Here is a 6,250-nt window from a genome sequence, read left to right as displayed (position 1 = left end):
GGTCAGCAGGATAAGTTGTGATGACTATATAATGACCTTCACTTTTCGCTCCCTCCGTTGATGGATCCCAGGAGTTATCTCTCCCCTCTGCTGAGAGGTGGAGCTTATCTGAATGAAAAGTCCCTGTGAAGTAATAACCACCGTGCATTGTAGCCACTCGGCTACTTTACAAATGGCAAGAATTAAAGACAGCGCGGCAGAGTAGAGGTATTGTGCTCAGGGGGGGGGACGCAGTTCTAAGTGTACTCAGAGCTGATGATCATCTGTAATCAGGAGTGATTTCAAGCCGAGATTTGCTTGAGGAGTCAAAGGCCATGACTTCTTCACAGGAATTTATCACAATTTTAACACTCTGCAGTGGAGCCACGATTTATGAAGTTCGTAAGATTATTCTTCCTCGTGTTTTTATAATTCAGTTGCTGTCCACTATGCCTGTAAATCCAAACTATTGAAGTTAATTGACAATGCACATTATGAATATGAGCCGGGCAGCACTGAGCCAAACAGTAAACTACTTGTGCGAGCCACCCGGTGCCAAGAAAAAGGCCTATTTGGTGGGCTTTTTTTGCCAGATCAGCACTCTGTCCCACAGTGCCCCGTCCCATCTGTCAGTGAACCCCTTAGCACCGGGGAGCATGGGGGTGGCAGGGGCTGAAAGCAGGGCAATTGGGATCACTCTGTGTCCCACAGCCATTATCAGTTTTGCCCTGACAACACATCTACTTTTCACTTTCACCCCAGAAATAGGGGAGGCAGACGGGGCTTTCGCAGAGTCTCTGGCAAGAGCAGGAGATGATGGACATGAAAATTAACTCCCCTCCCCCTTTTCGACCAGAGAATGAAGGAAAATGCAGTGTCATATCTTGTCAAGACTGTGGCTCACAGCCCCGAGGATCTTCATGCTAAAGTATGTTTCGCCACTTTGCTGCTTCTGAGTTCAATGTTTGAAAAAATAAAGAGGCAGGACAGTGCTGCTTCAGTTTGTGTCACAATAAAACTCAATGATAATGAAAAGTTAGAAGAAATATATGAATGAAAATTAGACATGGGCGACCGGTGAGTCGAGTTGATATAAAATGTAGTGACGACACCAAAGTTTGATCAACTTGGTAAAATTAAGTTACTATTATCACATATTCCATCACTTTTTTCCTCCTCCAGTTTTAGGAGGAAGTACACCAACAACAAAAAGCCAAATCAGAGTGACAGGTGATAAAAGTAACAGGAGAAGTGTACACTTTGTTCTGTCGCATCATAGGAAGTAAAAAAAAAAAAATGTATTGTGCTTTTAGTTCGGACTTTTATGCTTTTATGTATCAGTGGCGTTTTTAGATGGAAACAAAGAGCTTGCAGTGTTAGTATCAAACTAATATGGCAATCAAGTAAAAAAACAAAACTCTTGACATGACTTGACACAAAGACACTGGTGCAAGTTTCCCTCTCAGACAAAAGCAAAGCGGTAAATGTGTTCATGCACACATTGGATTTACTGCTTAACTTTTAATTTGTGGTGATTTTTAATGGTTGGTGATGTTGGCTACTGTTTTTTGGGTTTTTTTTTTAAGATATGCTTTATATTCTGAAAATCAACTTTCTGTACCTGGCCAATTGAATAGTTCAAATGGGCAAAGAAGTGTTAAGGGGTCAAGTAGGCAATTTTGCTGACTCAATTGCATTACATCTGCAATTACCTGAGATATAAATAAAATATCCATCACCTGGTGGTCAAAACCGTATTGACCATGTGTCCAGTGTGCAATAATTCATCTTTCTTCAAACATGAGTAGTTTAAATTCTTAAAAAAAAAAAAAAAAAAAGGTATCAGTAAAAATAATCAGGGACACACAAAATAAACACAATTGTCTATAACACTGTTTATTGCTTTTTATTGTCATTCTTGACATAATTTAATTCACAGTACCTGTTGAAGACTTCCTCAATATTTATTGCTACATAGTTCACATTTAAAGACAATAGATATCAATATATATGTGAAAGAACTTGAACATTATTAATGATATACCACAGTGCATTGTCGCAATGGAATGAAACAAACAACATTACATTTTTGTGTGTTCATCTCAGTTTTGATCCAACATTTTGAAGTCAGTGAACTCATTACTTTGTAAATATATTTTTGATAGTTCTGATTGGACGGGCACCTTTATTGAGTTTTGTTCAAAATCCCACCTGTTACATTTTTCTACAAGTTATCACTTTGGTGCCATTTTTTATTCTTGATATTTTGTTGTTTTTTTGTGTAGACCATTAATATCAGAACATGTCCTGCAGGTTTGTCACAAAGTCCCTGTAAGTGACCCTTGTTTCAATTACTCCCATGAAAGGAGTGGATGTTAGGGTTGGCCTGGTTTTCTAGAGGTTCAGAGTTGCTATACAGACTCAACTTAATGTTACTGAGTCTTGTTTCAATCCAAATATCAGTTCACAATTCTTTAGAAGTCACAACTTTTGTTGTTGTTGATAAAGAATCAATCCAGGTTGGAACCATTTTGCTTTTCTCGTTTAATACAATTGCAAAATGAAAATTTAACAGTGGAGCAGTTAAAATCAGAATTTCATTAAAAAAAACAAATAAAAACCCTTATTATTAGAGCCTTGTTCTACCTTGTAATACGGTGCTGTAAATGTAATTTGAAGTAAGTCATAATTTGAAAGTATCCCTTTTTTTTTTTCTTTCTTTCAATTCCATTTCCCTTTATTTTTTCATAGTGACTGCTGAATCATTTAGATTGTGTAGTGGGCAGAGGTGTGGGTGAAGGACCGCTCGTCTGATCATTGATGACCGTCAGCCAGCGCAAGGCCTCTGGTGATATGTGGTGCTCTCCAAGCTCCGATAGCCCCACCACACCACACCCTGGGGTGCAACAAATATCAGCATTGTAATTTCACGCCTGTGATTATTATCGCGAGCTCCATCTCTGACTGGGAATCCTCCACCCATCCTCTTTAGTCCTCCCAGCTGAGATACTGTTTAACAGCCTCTCCCCGGACCTGTGTACTCAGACGCACACACACACACACACACACACACACACACACACACACACACACACACACACACACACACACACACACACACACACACACACACACACACACACACACACACACACACACACACACACACACACACACACACGTGCATACCCCGACACGTGTGCGCATGCATGCACAAACACACACAATATTTTAATGTCTGCCCTCCATGGGCCCATTTTAGGCTTTTCCATTTCTTCTTCTCCCATCTTCTGTTAATTCACCGCCATCTGCCTCAGCATCTGTTTGAGGAGCCAGAAAAAAGTGTCTGCCATGGCGGAGAAACTCTGTGCTTTTTCTCTCTTTTGCCTTTTTTTCCCCCTTTTTTTTCCCCCTACCCTAAACTTTTTGATTCCTTACCCTTTTGCCTATTTGCATGCCAGTGGCAGCATCCTCCACGGGCTTTGTCTGGCCTTGGACTCCACCCCCGCTTGTAACTGGCCCTGACTTAGCATAATCTCCAAAAACCTTGGTCCCTCCCCTTCAGCGCTCTTCAAACATGCACTGTTCTGTTGCAATACTTACAAGGGAATGACAAACTGGGAAATTGCATGTGCTTGTTAATACACATCAGGATATACTTTTAGTAGCCAATGTTCTTTTTCAAACAGTCCAGTGAAAATGAATTGGGAGAAAAATACCATCAAAGTGGACATATGTTCTGTGAAAAAAGTAAGTTTTATGAGGCAGATTAACAACAGAAGATGTTACCTGCTCCCCACCGTCACCTCCACGTCCATAATCCGTCCTTCCCCACACTATATTTAACTGCTGCCACAGCCTTTCACTTCTGAGCCTTTTCTTTCGGCCTCCTGCCAACCGCCCGGTCTTCCTTTCCTCCTTTGAGGTTTTGGGCAACAATGGGACTGTCCACTCCACAGACGGCCTGAGCCACAGGATGCTTCCCTGCCAGAAGAGATTACAAGAATTCTTCTGCCGGGCCAAAGTTGTCCTGGAGACTCGTGATGCGGGGAGCTTTCTGAGGACAAGCTTTTTCAGCATATCTGTCCTTTAAAGATGCATTCTCTCCTCGTTTTTGAAACTAAATAGGGAGTTTTATTTTCAGAAGCTGTGTCTTCAGATAAACGTTTTGGAACAATTATGAGAAATTAAATTCAAAGTAAACAATAATTTCTTGGCTACATAAACTTCAGAGTGAGACTTAATTTATTTGAGTCACAGCTAAACACACACACACACACACACACACACACACCCTTTGTTTGCCTTCCTGTTCTTTTCCGTCCACGACGCGTTCAGAATGTCCTTGCTGTGTTTACATCTTGTGAGTGACACGCATCCCCACATCATCTCAGGCCCACTGGGACCGGCGGCATTTATTTAGCAGCTCTTACAGGCAACAGCACAAACCACTCACTTACACTTGAGGCCTTGCCACAGGCAAGAGCTATTGGAGTCTTTTAATTAAATGGAGGGCTCGGTGTCCTCTGCTCCCTGCCTCCCCTCAGGCCAGCACAGATTGGCCAGCTTTGTACAATATGCAAAAACATATGGGAGCAATGCTGGGGATTCTGAATCGACATGTGATGTTTGTCACTGCAGCCACTTCAGATAATTATGATCACGGTACAGTTTCTCCTTCATCATATTATGATATTCTTTCCGTGGGCAATGATATCTCACCCCCTCGACCCCCCTCCCTTCTCTCTCTCTCTCTCTCTCTCTCTCCCTCTCCCTCTCCCTCTATTCTCTGTGGGGAGCTTTTTGTCTGATAAGTTGTCACATTAAGTGCTAACTTTTGGGTGATCGCCGGGCTTTTTTCTCTCTATCTCTTTATGGCCAGACCCTCTAATAGCTGTCCTCCGGCAGCGCCCGAGGCAATCATGTTACAAATAAACAGGCTGACACAGTCATTTACTCAAATCGTCCCTACACTATTCACAACCCTCCCCTGGTGATGATCCTTCGAACAACAATTATTTCAAATGTCAAAGATCCAAGCCTTCGGGGCGTAGACAAATGAACATTAAAAATCTATTACCAAACACTTTAAAAAATATATATAGGTTTTCTTTATTCCCCTAATAAAAGATGACAACAAGAAGAGCTGCAATAGCCAAACTTAAAACAACCATTTTTCTTAGAAGATCAAGCGTGTATACTGTCTTTTATAAACGTAGACTTTGGCAAACGCTGCCTCTGTTTATGATGACGTAATGAGATCATAAGTCACTGTTGCTGTGGGAAGCTCTGAGGCGATGGACTTTGCCCGTGGAGGTTTTGTCTTTGAGTTTCATCTCCTTGTTTCCTTTTGTTTCACGTGACTCCGACCAGAGGGGCGGCCTCTGATTTGTTGTCACACAGAGCTGTTCTACATGACCTCTCATAACCTCATCTCATCCCTTCGAGGACTCCCAAGAACCTTCAGCCGACCCTGCTGATGAGATGAAGATATTCCTACCTCAGCCAAGTGAAACCTCCGGGGGTGATAATGGCTTTTGAGTAATCACAACAGTCAGTTTTTGACCCTTCTGATTCTTTGACGCTCACTTTTAAAGGTAAACAGCGAGGGGGGTGAAGATGAGTCGTGAAAGACCCAAAGAGGAAGTCTGGAGCATTTCTCATTAAAGTTGTCCCTCTTCATCTGCAGACACTTGATTCAAGCGCTTCCTGTTTTGCCTTCTTTAAGTGAATTGTCCGGGAAAGATATATATGCCTAATATAAAAGTATCGCTTGCAGTATCAATCTATTCCGTGTGATTGCCCCTCATGATGGGCACAAAATCCATCCAGTGATAATGGCATCCATCTTCACCTCTATATCGCATGTATTTGTTACCTTTGGCCCAGTAGCAATAAATTCAATCTAGTCTCATGGACGTGGACCGCTGACCACTACGAACTGGTCAAGGAGAGTGGCCACAGTTCATTTCACATCAACGACCGTCATGATTACAGAAAGATTAAAGGCCCTCCAACCATTGCACTTTGCAGCTTCTTTTGACCCATTTGCATACATTTTGTGGATTAATGTAAACTCTGTTACACTGAGAGGATCTGCTGATCATATTGTCTTAATAAGATTTATACATATTCAAAATATCAATAAGAGGCACGAGTACATTGCTGTTTGGATTGAAATTGATTTGCCTTTTTTGATGCGAGTTGGAAAAAAAAAAAGCAAATTCTGAGTGATCACACATTGTTTATTTGATCCAGTATGGTTGAACTT

Source organism: Blennius ocellaris (assembly GCF_963422515.1).
Source record: "Blennius ocellaris genome assembly, chromosome: 13".
Lineage (NCBI taxonomy): Eukaryota > Metazoa > Chordata > Actinopteri > Blenniiformes > Blenniidae > Blennius > Blennius ocellaris.
The sequence above is the reverse complement of the archived record's forward strand: the minus strand, read 5'-3'. Positions refer to the sequence as shown.